Source organism: Ictalurus punctatus, chromosome 1, assembly GCF_001660625.3.
Source record: "Ictalurus punctatus breed USDA103 chromosome 1, Coco_2.0, whole genome shotgun sequence".
In the NCBI taxonomy this organism is placed as follows: Eukaryota; Metazoa; Chordata; class Actinopteri; order Siluriformes; family Ictaluridae; genus Ictalurus; species Ictalurus punctatus.
This window is the reverse complement of record NC_030416.2, coordinates 18121607-18143287: the sequence shown is the minus strand read 5'-3', so window position 1 is coordinate 18143287 and position 21681 is coordinate 18121607. Positions and strand designations below refer to the sequence as shown.

At 37.3% G+C, this 21681-nt stretch overlaps 1 long non-coding RNA gene across 1 annotated transcript; it reads right to left on the bottom strand.

The window, feature by feature from the left end:
- Positions 1-1991: 1991 nt before the first annotated feature.
- Positions 1992-20442, bottom strand: LOC124628329 (uncharacterized). Its single transcript, XR_006982808.2, has 3 exons — positions 20259-20442; positions 5456-5490; positions 1992-2515 (listed from the first exon to the last, which is right to left on the bottom strand). It is a non-coding gene; the product is annotated as an uncharacterized LOC124628329 (long non-coding RNA).
- Positions 20443-21681: the final 1239 nt, after the last annotated feature.

The following is a 21681-nucleotide window of genomic DNA, read 5'->3' as shown; positions in this document are numbered from 1 at the left end:
ATCTAAAAAAATGTCATGTCACATCTGTTTGGGGGCAACATCGGATAATATATAAAATACACATTTTATTTATATATCACTTATGCAGGAGGGTGGCATGGTGGAGTGGAAGGTCCAGAGTCTGGGGTTTAATCATAAACTCAGCTTACTGTCTGTGCAGGGTTTCACATGTTCTGTCAGTGTCCAGTGTTATCCCACCTCTCAAAATATGCCAATATGTGGCTCTTAATTGCCCTTAGGTGTGATAAGTGTGTGCATGTGTGTGTGTTTTTGTTTCTTTTTCTTTTGGGTTTTTCCCCTGTTTTTCTCTCTAATCTGGTCTCGGCCAATTCCCACTCATCAGTTAGGTCTCCCTTATCATATGCCAGCTACCAACCCGTGAGGGTAAAGGCTGTCACATGCTTCCTCCGAGTCACATGAAGTCAGCCAACTGCATCTTTTCAAACTGCTGTCATGGGGACAAAACATACTCAAAGGAAAACACTATCCACCCCCTTTCACATGCATGAGCTCACAGACGCCCATGATTGGTTAAAGTCACTGTGATTGATAGGAGAAGAGGGAGTGTGCCATCCCCCCCTAATGTGTTTGTGTGTGTGAGTGAGTGTATCTTTTGCATCTTTTCAACTGCATCTTTTCAAACTGCTACTTATGCTGCGTCATGGGCACAAAACACACTCTAAGGAAAACTCTATCCGCCCCCTTTCACATGCATGAGCTCACAGATGCCCATGATTGGTTAGAGTCACTGTGATTGGGGGAGAGGGAGTATGCCATCCCCCCCTAATGTGTGAGTATTTGTGTGTGTGTGTGTGTGTGTCCTGTGATGGACTGGCATCCCATCCAGAATGTATTCTTATGCCCAGTTTTCCTAGTTATTTTATTTATTTATTTATTTATTTATTGCCAAAAAGCAATCACTGAAGAATGACTGCATGAAATAACACTGAGCACATTGGGTTCCTCCTCACAGATGCTTGCTGCTAGTTAGTACCTTTTGTGTTGATTCTAAGAAAATTCACACAGGATTTCAAGAGTGCAACTCAGAAAATTTGGCATATTTTCCCTTACGTTGTGTGCAAATAGCCTTCTGAAAAATGTACTGTCAAGTGCTGAAGTATTAAAAGAGCGTCTTCTATGATTAAATATGAAAAAGAGCTTTGGTCCATAGTCTGCTGCTGTTATTAGTGACACAGACTGAGCTGTTTGTAAGTGGTATTTTAAGCAAGCGACGATCAAACCTTCTCTAGGCGTCAGTATGCATATCAGTCTAACAATAGGTTTGTGATGATACATAATATATATCAATGTCTATATCTATGTACACACACACACACACACGCACATGCACACACACATTTTTGCTTATTTCTTGCACTTAAATTGTGATGATTTTTTCTTGTTTATATGGCATATACAATCCAGATGTATCATGCTGTTTGTAATTTAAAATAAACTATTTTTTTTATCAATATATATGATTTAGATCACTTACTGAAATGACACTTGTTAGTGGTTTTTAAACATTGTGCTCTGATTGAGTGCACTTATTAGAAGAAATATTATGGCCGTGTTTTGAGGAAAGCGTTTATTTTGAGATGTGTTTGTGGTGATTTGGTTGTTGTAATGTGTTTTGGTCATTAATTATACCGAGAAGCTGAGATGTCAGAAAAAAAAAAGTTTGGCAGCGACTAATGTTTGTTATTAATTTTGTAAACTTTAAAATGATAACCGCTTAACAGTAGCACTGTAGTGTTAGTGGAATTATAGCAATTTCTCCATAAACCCAACAAAGAAAACCTTCACTCAGTCTGTCTATAAAAAGTTATGTACACATATTTACAATAGAACATTGGCTGTACTACAAGTGAATGAATAAATTCAGCATACTGAGACATCAGCAGAAGCAGATAGATGTAAGGACAACAGAACAGGACTCATTAAACATGGCTTGGTGTTTTATGCAAATAATTTCGGGCTTTGAAAAGAAAAAGGTTTTAAAAAAATTTTATTTCAAAATTGTAAAACATCTATACAACAAACATATAGAAATGTATGTGCTAACAATGTATGAGTTTCATTTTTCTTTTAGTTTTGAATAAGCATTTAAATCTTCCAAAAATACACAGCAACACCTTTCATTTTTCATGGAACTATTTGTAACCATTATATAGTTCATGATATATATTAAAAAAAAAGTCTATATGGTCCATATAATGCAGCCTCACACAGTCTGATTCCTTCCATTATTCCTGTGATATCAGTTGGTACTGCTTGGGTCAGTGTGTTTTTGCCTGTGTGTGTGTGTGTGTGTGCGTACGTGTGGATATGTGTGGATAGGTGTGTGCTCATTGGCAGGTGCTGAGTGTGGTAGGGTGTGACCCTGGTGTTATGAAGAAGCCGTGCCCACTCATTACGGCGGCCTGATTCACAACACCAGCTGACCCGCCCAACCATACAGCTCTGTCCACTGCACTTATCCTGCCTGTATCCCCAGATAACAGCACCCACTCACCTGTCAATCAGACACAAGCACACATCAGATCAGATCAGATCAGATAATTAAACTTCCTGTAACTAGAAATAGCATGATCCCTTTTCTAATATCAACACCAACATTGAAGCCTTGATTAACAGCTGATACCAATCCAACTACTCTTAAAAAAAAATCAAAACACTTCACTTAACATGGTCATCTAAAATACTCTAACATACTCCAACTGCCCAAATGCTATCCAAATCCTACAGAAAAAACAGATAACATCAACAAAACTTATATAAAAACCACATTTAAATTTTTTCAAGAAATACATACATACATACATACATATACACATACATACATACTTATATACAAACATACATACATACAAACACATACATACATACACATACATACCTACAGGAAAATCAATCAAATAGTATGTGCAATATTATTTATGCCTTATTAAAATAATTATAATTTTGCAATAGTTAGCTATTTGCTGTTATTATTGTATATCAGGTGTCTACTGTTATTATCACAGGACCTGTTCTCCTAATTTGCACTCCATACAGCATGACTACTAGGTCAGGCTAACATCTCTGAACAGATGAGTGCATGATCTCTGAGCTCACATTGACATCATTCTTCCATTATTGCTACTGACTCAGAGGGGCTGAATCACTTTTATAGAGCAATACAAACAAGTAATCCATGATCTCTGTCTGTTTTATTATTAATGACTTTCTTACTTCAAAGGGATGTTCAAGAGAGAGAGAGAGAGAGAGAGAGAGAGAGAGAGAGAGAGAGAGAGAGAGAGAGAGAGAGAGAGAGATGGGATTCATAGACAGACACCCGACTCAAACCTGAACACTTTTTAAGCATGATTAAATTTTGCAAAGGGGCGGTGTGAGTTCTTTCAGTAAGCTATTTGCATGAGCCTGTTCTGTACAGTCAGATTTGTGACTGTTCTATGCTGTTTCTCCCTTCACAGCTACAGGCAGCATATGGAGAAAGAGCAGTTACATTTTTCAGGTAAATGATTTCAGCAAGTTCAACTAACGCATGGCACCTACTACCTGCCACTCAATTATTTTGCCATTTGCCTGCTTCATCTTTAACCCCAGCAGCTCAAGCCCTGTTGATTCCTGCATAGTTGATCATATCACACCAGCATATGATGTACAGGCAACATATTTCTCTTTAATCCTGTTTCATCAGCTGACCTGCCCTTCCTGCTTATCCTAATTGTACACAGAAAGGCTTTTGTCCTGCAAACTTTTTTATTGGTTCAATTAGAAGGTGTGAGAGGTGAGCGGGGTGATCTTGGATGCCTGCCCGTGCCCTTCAAAGAAAGAATGCCACCATACTGTGCCGAAGCCATGATGGAAATACATACCAGAGTATTATACCAGTATCTGACGAGTTTGTGTCATGTGTGTTTGCTTCTGTTTATCAAAGAGGGACATGTAACATATGCATTGTTTTAGTAGATGTACACTACATTTAATTTTCAAACGTCCTTGAGATTCAGTGAATTGCTATTATAGATAATACAGCACACATCCAGAGGAACTTCTGTGGTTAGACATTTCATATTTCTAGCAGTGTATTCGGCTGACTGACTGGGCCGCTGCGGCTTCCTGGTGAAACACCAGCTGCTCCTCTGACAGTTGTGTGATAGATCAAAGTTCTCAGATTTTTCTCTCCCTCACTGTACATGTCGTCAGATAGACTGGCTTCTGTGTTTAAACAGCACCCAGTTGAAGGTGTCCCTTCAGACAGATAGCGATCATTGCATAGTCATGTACAGGCTATTATTGGTATAATAATTAGTTTGGCATATAGTCCAAATGTTTCTGACTAATATGCAATATTTTAAATAAATGGTTTGACTTGGAAAATATTATAAAGCCTCAGTTACAGCACAATATATTGTTGAGATATTAGTAAAATTTGTACTAATGCAGACCAGTTTGATAGGTAGTTAAGACATATTCTTGACAAAACACGTCTTAGTGTTTTCTCATTAGTAGGCTGTAATTTCTTTCTGGCCTAAAAGCCAAAAGCTTTAGTTAGCAGTTAAAAGATGGTCTGTGCAGAAACAGAGGACTGTCTGGTTAAGCGTTAAGTCTCAGGTACAGTGCTGTACTGACAGCTGATGGAGCAGCAAATATCTCATGGGTGCATCAGACAGCTGCACTCAGTGAGCAAAAAGCCTTTGCCTAGCATCTAAAAACAGCTTTTGGTATCCCAGTGGAAATCAGACGTTTAGATCAGTCATATAGCCGCAACCAGTATAAGAAAGAATGGAAATAAGATAGATAGATAGAAAGATAGAGAGAGAGAGAGAGAGAGAGTGTGAGAGAGAACTGCATCAACATTTTCACATTGAGATGCTGCTAACTCTATACCAGCACATCAAAATGCAAAGCAGGATTAAATTCAGGTACACACCCTAAATAATTTATAAACTCACCAAAAATATGGTATTGTGTGTACAAGTTGGTATATGTGTATGTGCATGTTTACACATCTGTGTGTGGGCTTGCTTGTGTATGAGATTGAGTTCCTGGCCATTTGCAAGTAGAGCGACTCAGTGGCAGAGCAGAGTTTCTTATCAAGCCTGCTGCAGCTGCCGAAGGTGAATTTCAGTAGTGACAGGAAAATACAAGGTAAATACAAATGCATAAGTACTTGCTTTCCCTCACATGCCTGCCTGACAATTTAGATGTGCTGACCAACATTTTTATTATTAAAACTTGTCTATAATTGAACAGTCTGGTTCAGACATAGGTCCAATCTGTGATGATTAGTTACTTGTCAATAATTAATAAAGGCTGTAATAAATACAAATTGAACACCAGGGAAATATGCATTAATGAATCTTATGCCGGGTGATACTGTGAATTATTATTTGTTATTATTGCAACAAGGTATCCACTGGCTAAATTTGTATAGGAAAACACTCACCTTTAGGATGTTGTGAGCTCTGGTGTAGTAGAGAACTAAAAAGACAAAAAAAAACAAAAAAAAAAACATGCATAGTAAAATTATATTAGTATAACATTTAATACAGTCACTTACAGCTAATTTTAATAAGAAATTGTTTTTCAGTAATTATTTGACTTGAGGAAGTTAAGCAGTAAAGGTGTGAATAAATGAAAATATTCACTCTGCACAGAGAACACATTAGAATGAGTGTGAAAAACAGTAACAGGAGGAATTATTTCTCATGTCTGTAAGGGTTTTTCTATATTACAGCAGAAGGCAGTTTGCTCATTAAGGACCAGAGAAGCCTTGTGACGAGCTACTGGTCTGAATCAGACTGCACCAGCTCCTCTGTGAGCAAGCTCTTATGGTACACACACACACACACACACACTCACGCACACGTTCGCACACACACACACGCACACACACATACACACGCATACACAGGCATACATATGCACACATGCACACATACACACACATTCACACACACACACACACACACACACACACACACACACACACACACACACACACACACACACACACACACACACACACACACACACAGGCCCTGTGGACTCTAGGCTGTCAGGGAACACATGGCCGACAGTTATGGTCCCTGCTGAATTTCTGCTTTACAGAGTGATTGTAGCACACACTGTCTTTGCATCACAAAACAAAATCATCTCTCTCTCTCTCTCTCTCTCTCTCTCTCTCTCTCTCTCTCTCTCTCTCCATCTCTCTTTCTGTCTATCTCTTGCTTTCTGTCTCTCTTTGTCTCCTCAATTCCAGAAGTTTCTCCATAATTACAAGGCTGAATCAAAAAGGAAGCTTTATCGACTAAAAGGCACATCCATCATCCTCCCAAGTACGATTCCTCCTATAACTGTGGCAGCATACATGGCCTGCAGGAACAATGTGGCTGTTTTTTCATTCCTGGTTTATGTTATGATTGTCAGTAGAAATATTCATTAGCATGAAATATTATCAAATTTGACAACATCCCTGTTTTGTTCTGTATTATAAACACATGGTCATGAAGGAGGAGTAGCGGAAAGTGCTTCATGTTATATATGTGCCGTTTCTCTGAGCATAGCGCGGTCTAATGTACTCTGAACCTGAGTATTTGTGTGTGTTTGGCAGGCGTGGCACTGCAGCAGTGATGGAGAGAAGGAGAGAAAGAGAAAAAGAAAGAGAAAGAGAAAGAGAAAAAGCAAGGTCCCCTTTCTTTTAAGCTCAGCTCACTTGGCTCTGTACATCCTGAAGCACAAGACAGGAGGGGGAAGGAAGAAAGGACAAGAGAGGTGAGGACAGAAAGATGACACAGAAATAAAGGATGAGCAGGACAGAAAGTTGTTGAATGCAGGAGGATGAGAGAAACACACCGGATCACTCAAAATGCAAATGATTCAACTAAAAGGCACAATTAATATCCGTTAAGAATATATATTAAAATTTGGAAATTTTCTATGAAAATGAATTAACTCAGTTCAGCAAGACTGACTGACTTGACACTTCCAACACAATGAAATCCAATCTTTATGAAATATCTTAAATATAGAGAAACATATACAACAATATTCAGGAGCCCAAATAAGCTGTTACCATTTAGAGCTACTGCTCATCCGGCATATCGATCCAGAGCTAAAATGCTGTTTTTATGCATTACGCTGTCTGTCTTCCTCACGCTAGCAGACAAAGAGCAAGCAACGGTGGTGCATTAGGAAGTCTATTAAAACTCTACATTTCTTAATTAGCCCTACTAAGATTATGTCTTTCCCTGTGGGCTCCACAAAATGCAAGTCATTCTGCAGTGCCTCCACCCTTCATGCCCACCATCATCATCACCATCATCACCATCATCATCAGTCGCAGCAGCAGGGGGACAAAAACAGACTTTTCTGTCTGAAGCTGCATATTAAATTATATCATCCATTCAGATTTATAGGAGGCTGAAAGCACCTAAGGATTGGTAAGAAGCAATCATGTAAAAGTCACGTACATAGTATTCAATTAAACATCAACACCACACACACCATTAACTTATATGTAATGATTAACAATTATTGCAACCAATGGGGTGCTAAATATGATGATCGGGATCACTCACTTCCACAATTTATTATGCATTTTGCAATTGAGGAAAATTATATATTGACATTTATATGTCTGTTAAAGCATCTAACATATTAGGTAGGTATGAAAGTGTGACAATGCTTTTAAAATGGCTGTCATTTTAATTACTCCCAAGAAATGTTGAAAGCCATTTATATGTAGTCTATAAAACTGGATTAGAGCAATTACATTGAGCCATACAAAAACATCAAAAATCACTTTGTGAATAGAAGAAATGTCACTAGGTTAATAAAAACAGACCATGAGTTAAAAAGAGTTAAATACTTAATATTAAGGCAAATGAGAGTTAAATTAATAAACATAGCAGCACATATGAATTTCTTCAAGCATATGGCCATTGATAAATTTCCTGTTGAGGCTAGCAGTGTTTGACTTTCTTAAAAAAACAATCTACATTCTCTTCTATAGTGGAAAATCACACATAGTCAATACAAGCAGGGTGATTTAGTTGGGATGGACTAAAGGGCTCATGGTGTATTTGATTGATTTGAGTGTGAGCACAGCAAAGATTAGGAGGGCAATTGAAGGAAGGAAAGAAAGAAAGAAAGAAAGAAAGAACGAAAAAATAAAGAAAGGAGGCACACTGTCAGTGTGGTGTTTCCTGAAAAGAGAAATTGGCAGGCTAGGGTTACCCTACCATTCATTCTCTCTCTCTCTCTCTCTCTCTCTCTCTCTCTCTCTCTCTCTCTCTCTCTCTCTCTCTTTCACACACACATACACACAATGGCCACGTGGCCACTCTTCTGTCTGTCATGCTACACAAAGAGAAGAAAGAAAAATACAACAGTCTTTAACAGAGAAAACAGCTGTTGTACACTTTATTGAAGCTGTTACGCAGCCTGACACTACAGGAAAATTAATTGTGAACTACATGTGATACAAAACAAATTTCTTATAATTACAATCAGTTATTTTAAGACTTGTAATATTATTTACATTATTCCTGTAGATGATTATATTACTAACAATCCTACGTAGAATAAGGCATGAAATTAATTTCGAATTTTAGACATCAGGAAATGCTGAAAATCAATTGGTTTGACCTCCTACAGCTTTAGAAACACTTAGTTTCCACAACTTAAACACGTTTATTTAAAGTTTTGTTTTGTCTGAAGCTTTAATGTATTATGCGCAATATCATAAATATAGGCTACATACATCAAATAAATCAAAATCTAGTATATATATATATTTCAGAATAAAAAGACATATGATTGTAAGAGGATACATTTGTAGCATCTGCATCTTATGAACAATTAGACCAAATACATTTTTGTTTATATTTTCTGAGCATGTTTTTGTATCTAGCCTGTATTTTTCCTAATGTCTTAAATCAATTCCTAATGAATTAAAAAGATACATCACTCAAAACATGTTTGGATCTAATTGTTGTGTATATTGTATTTTCAGTGAGTACATCCATTCACATACTTTTTACAACTTCAATTCCTTTCTAGAAGATATGACTTTTAGATGCTTACTAGGTGGCAAAAAAAAACTCTGCAATTTATAGTCTGGAAAATGCAGTAATTGGAATTGTAATCTCATATATTCTGTGTTATTTCTTGACTATATGATACTTTCCAACATTGCACACTGTTGCCATACAGCAACCATTTACCAACAACCCCCTCCCTCCCCCAAAATGTTTAAAATGTTTTAAAATTTATAGATTTTTTAAATCCATAAAACATTTTTTTATGTAAATGTAATAATAACTCATGCAGTAGAGGGTTTAAAGAACAAGGAGCACAAATGAAAAACTGTTTAGGAAGCTCATTTCAAGACTGCCGTTTGTCAATTAATCTATAATACAGGTTAAGTTTCATTTTCGATGCCTGTCAATGTTTTCCAGAAATGCAATGGTTTATATAAACAGAAATAGATGTCTGACAAGGATAAATTTACATAAAATGGCAAAAAAAAGTGTATATAATTTCCATTACAAGGCAACCCATAAGTCTATCATCACTTATATATATTTATATATATATATATATATATATATATATATATATATATATATATATATATATATATATAACTCAGTGATGATAGACTTACAGATCATGAACTATCTGGGCAATGACCAACAAATCGAAATAATTCTACTCAATGGAGATCAAAGTCAATTTTAAAAAGCACAGGTATACACAAGGAAAATGAGGAATGAAGCATCTACCACTGTGTGTTTAACACTAATAAACATAGTTTATTGAGTGGATATTATTGAGTGAATGTCTAAATTTGTGCACTGAGAAAAATGTTGGACATATTTACCAAGTTCTGTAAATATGTTATTTAATCTGTAAAGAGTTTTTTCAAAATTTTCTCCTATGATGCTGGACTTATAAGACACCATAAATAATACCTCAAAAATGCAGGGTAAATTGTAGTTTTATTAAATAAAGCATTAAAACGAGTTACAATTTTTCTCTCTTTTTTTTTTTTTTTTTAACTTACTGTACAACGGGGTGTTGGAAGCTTACGACTACAGTAAAGAACCAGCATCTCCCTGTGGCACTATGGAGAAAAAAAAAGGAAAAAAGAACATTACAAAGCATGTGGATTTGATAAACACTTTTCTCAGCCCTTTCCTTTATAACACTGAACATTTTATTGCAACTTTAAATGAAAAAGAATTCATAAGTTGGTCCGTATATTATTTTCCTCTACTCTGTGATCTAGTGATCTGTTTTTAAGTTCATCTTAATCCACTTTATTAGCAACTCATCTTAAATTTGGCTACATGATTTCAATTCTAGAAACATGTAATATTGGGAATATTGCTTAAAGAAATGCTTGGCACCTAGGCACCTACACACGCACACGCACATGCACACACACACACACGATGAACTGAGAACAGTGACAATAAATCATCTTCAGTGAAAAGCTTGAGAAATTGATTAAGAGGAAACAGTGGAGATGAAGGAAGACAGAGATAGACATGCAGAAAGAAAGCTGATTAATAAGGCGAGAGAGGAGATGAGTCACTGAGAGGTATTTAGGTGGTGTAGTTCTGCTTTTCACAGTGTGCTGATGGGTGGACAGCAAGCAGGTTCCTTTCACACAGATAATAGTGTCATTAATCAAGCGGTCAGTGCCTGGGCTCATTATCGCATGTAGGCTGTATGATTATGCTCATTGATTAGACTGAAAAAAATTGGCTGTTTTTCTAACCTGGCTCATTTGCTCGTGTTTTGGCTGGATTGTTTAATAATGACTAATAGATTAGAGGAGGAGAGCTGACAAACTAGAGTTTGAATAATGATCTTTTTATTGGGAGTGTTAAGACCTACCCTAGCAGGATCAAATGTACCATTTTTATTTGAAAATTATTTATGTATGAACATATATACAATTACTATATGTATGTATGTATGTATGTATATATGTATCTCTCTCTCACTGTATATATATATATATATATATATATATATATATATATATATATATATATATATATATATATATATATGGTGTGTGTGTGTGTGTGTGTATTAATGAGTCTTTTTTTTGTGAAAATTTTTTACTTAAAATGAAAGTGCGTGGCCTATTTAGGAAGTTTAAGAAAAGCCTCCTGGGTGAAGCTCCCTCATGAAGCTGCTGCTGGAGCTGAAGCCAAGAGTGTGCAAAGCTTCATCACGAATACTGTATAAGAGTGTCTTCATTATTATTCTAACAGAAAATAGTACGACGAAACCCCATCTAGGAGCATGTGTCCCAGCCTTACATTTGAGTGTATATATAAAGTGTGATGTGTCATATGATATGAAATAATAAAACATGTTATCACAAGAGCCTTTGTGAGTGAGTTATTTTGCATTTATTTGAAACCAGCACCAACCTTGTAAAATGAAACATAACAATTTACCAATTCTTTTACGAAATGTGAGTGAACCTGTGAGTAGTTCATACAAATCGAAATATTAAATCTCCATGAGGGCGACATGGTTGTGTTATGTTCTATTTTATAAGACGTAATAAACAAAGGTATCCAAACTCTATCATTATTCCTAACTGTTAACCTTTCTCATTTTTCTCACAACTTACGCAATGCAAATCGCTAAATTGTTAACGCGAACAAAACCGTTTGACCAGATGTCTTCAACAAAAATTGCTTTACAAACTGTAGTGTGGTTTTACATTTTGCCTTTAATTTTACTGCTAATCTCATCATATAAGTGTGATTCCCACATTGACAAAGTCTTGATTAAGTGAAGAGGAAGAAAAATCTAACGTTGGGCTAAAACATGGCTACTTACTTTGATCTGTTTTCAAAAATCAGTACACAGATATATAAAATAAATATAATAAATGCAACACATTTTTAGCTCTGGGTGTTATTAATGCTGAGGTTATGTGTGAAAGAAGCCTCGCTGAGAGAGATTAGCAGACAGGCAGTATGCACAGTAGACAAACCCCACACTCTGGGTTTACAGGCCCCTAAATACCCAGCTATGAGTCCAACACTGCCACATTCAGCACATCCCAATGCTACAGAGCTACACAAAGACACGTAATAATACACACAATATTGTCTCAAAAATAGCATGGAATATGAATTTTCTGAAGATGAAAGCAACGTTACATTTTTAGTCACTCTGTTATTTATGTTATGTAATCTGTAGGGAAATGTATGTACACATACAGGAATTAAAGTTGAAGTATTTTGCATGTATTCAGCTTGTTGTGCTTCTTTCATTTCTTAAATCTACTGTTTTATTCATAGTGAATAAATGAATGAATTGTAAAATGCCCTGCTGCTTGACCTGTATTAGAATAAATAGACTGCATGCACTCTAATGACTTTCCTTTTCTTCCCGAGTTATATTTTTCTTAAAAATGTAACACACTAACACACTGTCCTGTCAATAATAAGGAGAGCAGAAACACCTCTAGCCAACTGGCCTAAGATAAAACTCCTAAAAATTAGGATAGGAAAATGGGGCAGTCAAAAAGGAAACATTAATTTTACAGAATGATTTTAAAGCCCCAGGGCACAGAGCAAATGATAGCTGTCTGTTCGAAAAAAGAAAGAAAAAAAAAAAATCATGTGGAAATATGGCTCACCATGCAGACTAGGCCAACTGTCCTCTCATGTACACACACACACACACACACACACACACACACACACACACACACACACACACACACCCACAGACATATTTGTCTTACTCTCCTATTATCCTTAAGAAGACCGTCCATTCACATATTATCAAATTTATGTAAATATATAATGCATAATACTAGTTAATACTTAATAACCCTTTGCCTGTTTTAGGTTTTAGTGTTTTTCCCACCAATATACTTTCATATAACTTGTGGGGACCAGCTAGGAGGTCAAAACTTTCAGATATTCCTCTTCCACATATTTCTGGCCACAAGCGCGCACACACATAGTTTCCCTTAATTGAAGCATTTCAACACTTTTTATGCATAAGTTTTCATGCTGGAAGCAGCCATGGTCAAACTTATTTTTCCCAACAAAACGGCTGATATCCAAACGCACATTTACAAGCAAGACTTTGTTTGCAAGTACCTGCCTTGGTTAGCTTTGTTTCTCCCGTAAAGGGAGTAAGGAGTAGCAATATTAATGCTCATAGCAGCATTTGAAGTGAGGCAGATGAAACAAAAATGTCTGGCAGAAGCAGCACATGTAAAATCGCTGACACTTTGTGACTAAATTTTCTGCCAGCAGCAGAAAATCTCCTGGAGAGAAGGTAGAGGCGTGAAATCTATTTACGACCGCCACGGGCAAGAAGGTTGCTGTCCTATCACAAGGAGCCTCTCGAAAGTAGTGCAACAAGCCCCAAGTGTGCTGCCGCCATTACTTTACAGTTTTATGTTGTGTGTGAGTGTGTGAGAGGGGTGTTTGTGTGAATGAGGATTTGCGGCAGTGTTGTATCGAGACAATGTGATTGTTTTCTGCGGCATTGTGAGCAGTATTTCTGCGTCTCGAGCTAATTCGGTTCACAGGATCATGGCAGACGTATTAAGAGATAGCAGCGAACTTCCTTCTGGGTTATATAGAGCCGTGTTTTTACAACGGCTAATTTACCTAATTTACTTTACTTTAGCTCATTTACTTTACCTACACTTCAGTCTCTCTCACATACATACATGCACAAATACACCCACTCACATATTCTGAGTATTTTATAGCAACCCATTGTGTTGGTTTTCAACTAAAGGACACCATCACAATTTTTATCCTTTGTCCGATAAATAACTGTTATCCTCTGCTGTAGTCTCAGAAATCACTAGGCTGTGATGCAAATAGCACACAATTTATCAAACTAATCCTCTTACACATGCAATTCCAAAGCATGAATGCCAGCAATTACGACAATGTGCTAATTATTGATAACACTTTGAAAAATAATCTTAGATGAAATTTTGTCCAATCTTTTCCACAAATCCTCAGGGCATAAAATGGCATCTGGGTTGCTTTTGCATTTACTATGTCAGATATAGTGAAGATGAACACAGTTTAAGTCGTAGTGAATAGAACAAAAGGCTACACATATACAGCAATATCCTCTTCCTGCCTATAAGATGAATGTTCATACCAGTAGTAAAGCATAGGCAATATGGCCTCAACAGATAACACTAATGAAAAGGCTTCTTTAGTCTATGATTATTGCTCTAAACAGGAAAGAGCACAGCAGATTGCTTAAGGAAATTCATGTGACAAGAATCAGGCTACATAGCATACATTGCATCTCCATTAGTGAAAACTGCACCATCGTATTCCTGATAGTTACTGAAATACCAAATGCAGAAAGACCAGCATCTTCTCAAATCTTTTAATATATAAGATTTCTTGCAGCAACAATATTTCTCATAGTCAAAAGTCGATTTGTTCATTTAAATCCGATTCCAACATGGCACGCGTGCGTGCGTGCGTGCGTGAGTGTGTGTGTGTGTGTGTGTGTGTGTGTGTGTGTGTGTGAAATATATATATTTTTAAGAATAGACATGATTTATCATAACATATTTACTGTAAAAATTGCAATGACAATTTAGAATAATAATCAGAGGTGAAATAAAGTTTGGATGAAATAAAAATATGGTTTAAAGGATATGTTGAATCATATGAAAGTAACTATATATTTAAATGTATTGCATAAAATTTTTTGCAAAAAAAGGATTATAGGAACATTAGTCTTCTGAATGCGAGATAAATACTATAGACCCTATCGAACGTAATCACTAAAATGAATTTATGACTCTTGAAGTCATTCATTTGTGCATCGTAGTAAATCGGCATGTTCACAAACATGGTCAAAATGCATTTGTACAATATTTGAATATGGAATTTCTAAAGGAACCTCCATAATCCTGGTGTATATTATGTGGCATACAGGGAAATCTACCCCTCCTACATGGAGACACATTTTCCGTAAGGCTCCATGTAGAAATCTAAATCATTCTGCATACAACATAAAGAATCATGAACAAAAATGCTGATCCTGAGCTATAGGAGATAAAGAACTAAAGACTAACACAGCTAGAGCTGCGAGTTGAGTGAAGGCTCCTGTAGCCTCAGAAACCTGAACTCTGCCCCATCCATTGCCCTGTAACAAAGCACAGTGCTGAACAAAAAGGAGGCTTCTACAGCAATGTGAGAGCATCCTTCCTGTTCCTAGCACGCGGTACAGAGCTAATATTAGCCTTATCCCAATAATGACACAGCATTTACCGGCCATTACAGCTCTTCTAATGCACAAGCTCTTTTGATGTTCAAACAGACAAGTGTAGATACGACACACGGAAGCGGCAGACAGGAAAGAACAATGAGAGACAGAACCACGGAGGAGAGAAAGAGCGATGGGAAAGGCCTGAGCAATTTTCTCACAGTGAAGAAGTACAATGGAATGTGTGCATTGCTCTGACAATGTTGTACCTGGAGCTAGTGATAATGAATTTACATGTATATATTGGGTTGTCATAGAGATCATTTGATTCACAGAGAAACATTCAGAAAAAAAAAAGTATTTGTATTTCATTTATATATCAATGACATTATACAGCATTAATTGTGATTACACCACTGAAATGATATAACATATAGCACAAAATAAATAAAACAGTATTAACGGTTTGTACGATATACTGTAAGTAAATGCATATATTTAAAACAAGCTGAGAGAATTTTGCAAGGCTGCTAAGTTTTCGAATTAGAATGTACATTATAAATACATTATGTGCAAAATGGAAGCAAATAATAAAAAATCTATATATATTGTTACTATTAAGAAAATAAATCAACCTCTATTATTATAATATTCTCACACGGCAGAGAGACAACAGAAAACGACTTACCTTTCTTTAGCATTAGCATAGAGGAGTCTGCACACACACTCACGCTCCCACAAACATTCTCACACACGCATGGGCAGGCAGACAAGAGAGCCCATCATTGTTCTCCACTAACTCCTCCCACACAAAGCTCTCACCCAGTACATGTGGAGATATGCAGGAGCAACAGAGTGCGCGCACACACACACACACACACACACACACATACTCTCTCTCTCTCTCATACACACACACACACACACACACACATACACACACACATACTCTCTCTCTCTCTCTCTCTCTCTCTCTCTCTCATACACACACACACACACACACACACACACACACACAATGTGCACATGACAGCATGCAAGTGTTCACACAAAGAATCCCGATGAGAATCCAGTGCAATCACATGATGCATGTGCGTGTCTAACTGTGTGTATCTATTTGTGTGCACGTATATGTACGTGTGTGTGCGTGTGTGAATGTGTAAATGGCCAGAGGGCTGCTACAAACAGGAAACGAGTATAGGGAAACCCTACCAGGCACCATACTGACAGTCATGAAGCAGTAGCAGATATAGAACATATGTGTTTTGTGAGATCCGTGAAAGGTAACGAGGGTCTAAACGCACACACACTTCCACATCACATACACAATCTTTGCATTATTAATTCTTAATGGTACCATTATATGGTATAAAGGTTTTTTGCTATTTTAGCACGGATTATAGCCACAATTCAAGAGACAGACAGAGGAAAATAAGAAGAAGAAGAAGAAAAAACGCTGAAAGGATTTTCATGTTTTTCCTTTTTTTTCTTGCTTTCTTATTTATTTACTATACACAATATACCCAAACCATTTCGGGAAAGAAAATGATATAACCGACAGGCTTTTTTTTTATTCTACCTGAAGTTAGACTTTTTGCCAAACAATAATAAAGGCTTTAGATAAGAGGATGGATGTGAGAGATGCTGAGAGATGGTTTTGATGGAAAGTGAGTTTGAACAATAAACTATTGTCCTTGTCCTTGTGGCACATTTTGTGACACAGTGTAAGTGTGTAATCTAGCTGTTATACACCAGAGAGGTGGAAATAAAGAAAAAGCAGGAGAAAAAGAGAGGGGGGCAGGGCTTAGACACGGAAATGAATGGCTAATTCCAGCATACGTACCCAATCAATGAGGAAAATGTGAGAGGGTGGAACAAGATGATGGATGCAAAGAATGAGATAGTGAAGGAGAAATAGATAGAGGTTAGAGGCAGCCTTGTCCCTTCTATGGGAGATTTAGCATTTTCTGTTGTTTGATTATCTGCATTATTCTCTGAAAAAATATACTGTATAGAAAAAATAAATCACAAGAATTGACAAGAATCAGCGTAAGTGATCAGTAAAGATTTGTTTATTAGCAGATGTCTGATACAATTTTGTTCGATTCATGGTTCATCTCGAGCATGCTCTATTGGAAATGCAATTCCAATTCCTTGTATTTTCTATAGTAATATTGCATACATCTGTTCATATTGTTCATCTAGGTTTCATATAGATTAACCATCACCTACGTCACCATACAGGGTGAATGAATGCAGCTACTAAAAGAATGAAATGAAAGATTTAATCATGAAGTCAATTTCAGCAAAGTGTACGTTTGTGTATAGCAGACTAAAAAAAATAAAAATAAAAATCAACAATGAACCAGAATGAATTGAACATAAAACTCGGTATAGATGTGAGGAAAGACACACATGCACACTTATACGCATCCATGCACACACCCACACACCCCCTACACACACTGCATGTGCATTTGATATATGCACCATACCATTTTTCCTCAGGTTTAAAATAGTTTATACAATGCGCAGGCAAAGTAAATAACCTGATAATAAAAAAAATCTAATTAATTGGCTCCTAACTGCCTTTGTTTTAGGATGTGCCCTGGAGAACAAAGGGGGAGAACCCGGTATGATTCTCTATGAATACTTCACGCACACCTCAACATACAGAGCAAATCCACCCACACACCGTGGAGCTCCCTGTCAATCACACGGCTGTGGACAGCACCTCCACCACGGCCATTTTGTGATCGTGCAGAGTAGGAAAGCACTGTGCTGCACATTCCATACCATATTCTATACAATATGCGTCGTATATGATTAACGCTAAAGCATTTTGAAGCCTATGTTCATTCTTTTTTCCTATGTTCATTTAAAAAAAGGACTAATACCAAATTATTGAATGAAATGTAATTTATCGGGCGTGCAATATATAAAATAAAGGCTTTTAGCGCATTAAAGCTATTGCCTCTGCTGTCTGCTTGTCAATGTGTTCATGGATATAAAGAGCCTCTAGATACTTGTCATTGCTTTATTAATTTATTTTATATCAATAAATATGCTATAAATCTAAAACATTTCTTTCCTGAGAAACCCTACCAACCTTAATAAATGTGCTTTTATATAATTCACATGCCATAAACATTGAGCAAAGCTTCACGGCTGATGCACTTCAGGGTGAATGTGAGGTTAAACGCTCTGCATTTGGTTACATACGGCACCACACCCAGAGCCACAGCGCGCAAATGAGACCACTGCCAGATGAAATGATGATTAGAAAAATGCTTTCTGTGCGTTTTGATCAGTGTTTGTACAAGAAGACTTTTAAAAAAAAATCCAATTTATGGGTTGAGTAAGTATCCTTAAGTGCTATTCACTGAATAGTGAGTCATCTGTAACGACCCCTTCATATATCTCCATAATGTAGTAATTCTTGCTTTTTTTTAAAAAAAACAATGGTGAGAACTATGTAGACATTGTATATACAGACTGTAATATTTATCTAAAGTGTATCTATAAGTATTAAGCCATTTTTCCCGAGAACGAGTATGTGGAAAACTGTACCCCTATTCATATGCTCATATGTTCTATAATGGAGTAACACAGTGCATAATAGATTAGAGTATAGTAATATGGAGTACTGTTTCATAGCCATGGTGTAGCGAGGTGTACTACTGCAGTGTTGTATGATTTGGTACTGTACAGTAAATTTTAATGCCAGGCTAAGCAAGAACATATTTCTACATGCAGTAGTGACAGCTGGCCTACGTACATCGTTTTTTCTAGCTGATGAACCCTCACACATGCCTATACACACACCCATATGTGAATGCAGAACAAAAGCACGATAGCACAAAATCATTCAAACTGTCATGTTCTCATTTGGGAAATACCTGATTTGTCTCTGTGTTTGAGGATGAATCACGTCGAAGCAGACAGAACAGGTGTGTACATCAAACTGCAGGTCTGTCTATGTCTCTAGCCTGGACTTCTACCCAGTACCCATAATTCCTAGCTTCAACAGAATATTCTGGTCTCCATTACCCTTCATATTGGAAGCAGAGCTTCTAATTGACATTGGAGTTATTTCTAATCGATACAAGAACTCTTAGTATAACGTCTCAGTCATTCATACTCCAAGTGACTCAGAATTGTACTAATGAACACTCGAGTCAAGTGCTGTCACTCAAATATTTTCTGTCCATTAATCAGAATTGCGTGTCACTGTTCAAAGAGATCACATTCTAGATGTCACCGTGCAACTTACGATGGGCGGAATCAAGACAGTACCCCACCTAACCTCAAATCTGAGAAAGCCTGAGAGACTCTCCACTCTGTGCATGTCAGATAATCATAGTTAATCTCCATCTGTAAAAATCAGAAATGTGCTTAATGCTAAGTACTTCTGCTTTACTAACATAGTACTGTTATGGGGTCTTCTACTTATTTATTTATTTATTTATTTTACCTCCCACTGATGGGATCCCTGCATCTCTGTCTGAATCTGAGACTGTGTGTGTGGAAATGTGTGTCACTCCATTTGCGCACTGATCACATTTACAATGTAACTGTAGCTCAGATCTCAGGCTCCTGGTGCCATTTCTGGCTCTTTATCTCCTTGTGTGAGGATTTTAGGACAGAGTGCACAATGTTATATGAAACTGACTGCATGCAGTAAAAGGCCTGCGGTGTGCAAGGTCCAGACTCACTTCTTCACTGCCAGGCTTTACAGCGTCGACAGTGATTAAAGTGTTCTTCATTCTTTTCCATGTTTGACAGATTTATACACTATTAGGACGTGAAGCAAAAGTGTTCAGGAGCATTATACGTTTATGACTTGCATGCAGGTTACAATAGTTACTAACTGAAAGTTGTCAAGCACAAAAGGCCTGAGGGGTGTCATGCATGAGAAAGTACACATATGTAAAAGAAATGAATGGATGTGTGTATGAGTGTTTGTTTGTGTATGTGTGCATGCTTCTGGCACTTACCCCGATGTTCTCAGCAGACAGTGGCGCAGATTGTGTCGTACTGCTTTCCACTAGCTTTTTCTTTCTTTTTGCCTCTCTCTCTCACTCTCTCTCTCTTTCTCTCTCTCTCACTCCACTTACACTTTCATACTCTTCAGGAGCATCAGATCGGTCGCTTCATCCTGGCACAGAGAGTGGTGAGGCACATGGGAGGGGTGTTTTGTAATCTGCCAGGTTGTACCACCCACGGGAGAAAGTCAAGGAGAGGGGGAAGGAGAGAAGTGGAACTGGAACTGGAGCGTCTATACCTTCAGCGCTACCCTCCATCTGCTTCCGAGTGGTTTCGTCTACTTCCTGCGCCATGATTGGAGCTCCCACTTCGCCTTCATTAAAATTCAAGGAAGGAGAGGAAAAAAAAGAGGAGAAGAGAGGGGGATGCCTTCACGCCAGAGATTGATTCAGCCAACATTATTTGCCTAAGATGTAAGGATTAGCATTAGTCATTGGGGCACGCTAAAATGAGCACGCTGCAGTCATGTTACTGTACATACGATTTGATGATGTGCGGCTCTGCCTGCACCCTGGGTGTGTAAGCTGCTGAGGCGGTGTGTGTGCTTGTGCGTGTGGGCTGACAGATCTGGCAAGCATGACACTACAGTCACACACATCAGAGACATTCAAAAGAGAGCACTTAGATCCTAACCTTATAACAGCTTATTTGATGAGCTGCTTGCTTTTATCAGAATAATTTACTGTACAACCCTAATTACATTTCCCCCAAAAGGAGTAAAATGATTTCGCTGTACTTAAATCGAGGTAAACGGTCCACTGAGCAGCCACATGAGGCTTTTTGTCTTCTTATATGCACGAAATGCAGAAGTCTTTATCTCACATAATCCTGAATTCACTACAGCACTGAGACAGACAGACAGAGTGAATGCGTGCTGATGCAGGTTTATTAACCGTTCTTCATTCTGTACTGTACTGTTATCTAATTATTGCGGATGTTAATGTCCCGTCGCAGGAAAGAATAAGTGACGTTAAAGAAGTGTTAAATCTCGAACACAAAACGTGAATACGTGACAAGTGTTGGAAGCAATAGCAATGCATTGTAGTGGATTTTATGGAGAAAATTGATTTTTTTAAAAAGAGAAACATTCCTACATAATAATACAGAAACAGGAAAACCCAGTGGTTAGTACTGCACAAGCAGATTCCAAGTGAAAATAGATTAAACTGCTCAAAGCTAATTTTTCAAATAATACCAAAACAGAATAGTTGAGCACCCAGGGCAGTACTGTAATGGTGATTTTATTTGAGAGGTCTGACTTTTGTGTATTGATTTTGAATGACAGGAATACCCAAGGCACAAAAAGCAATGTCCATCGGTTCTCATATTGATAAAGGACTTGATTGACAGATAGGTGTGGGCGGGTAATCCACA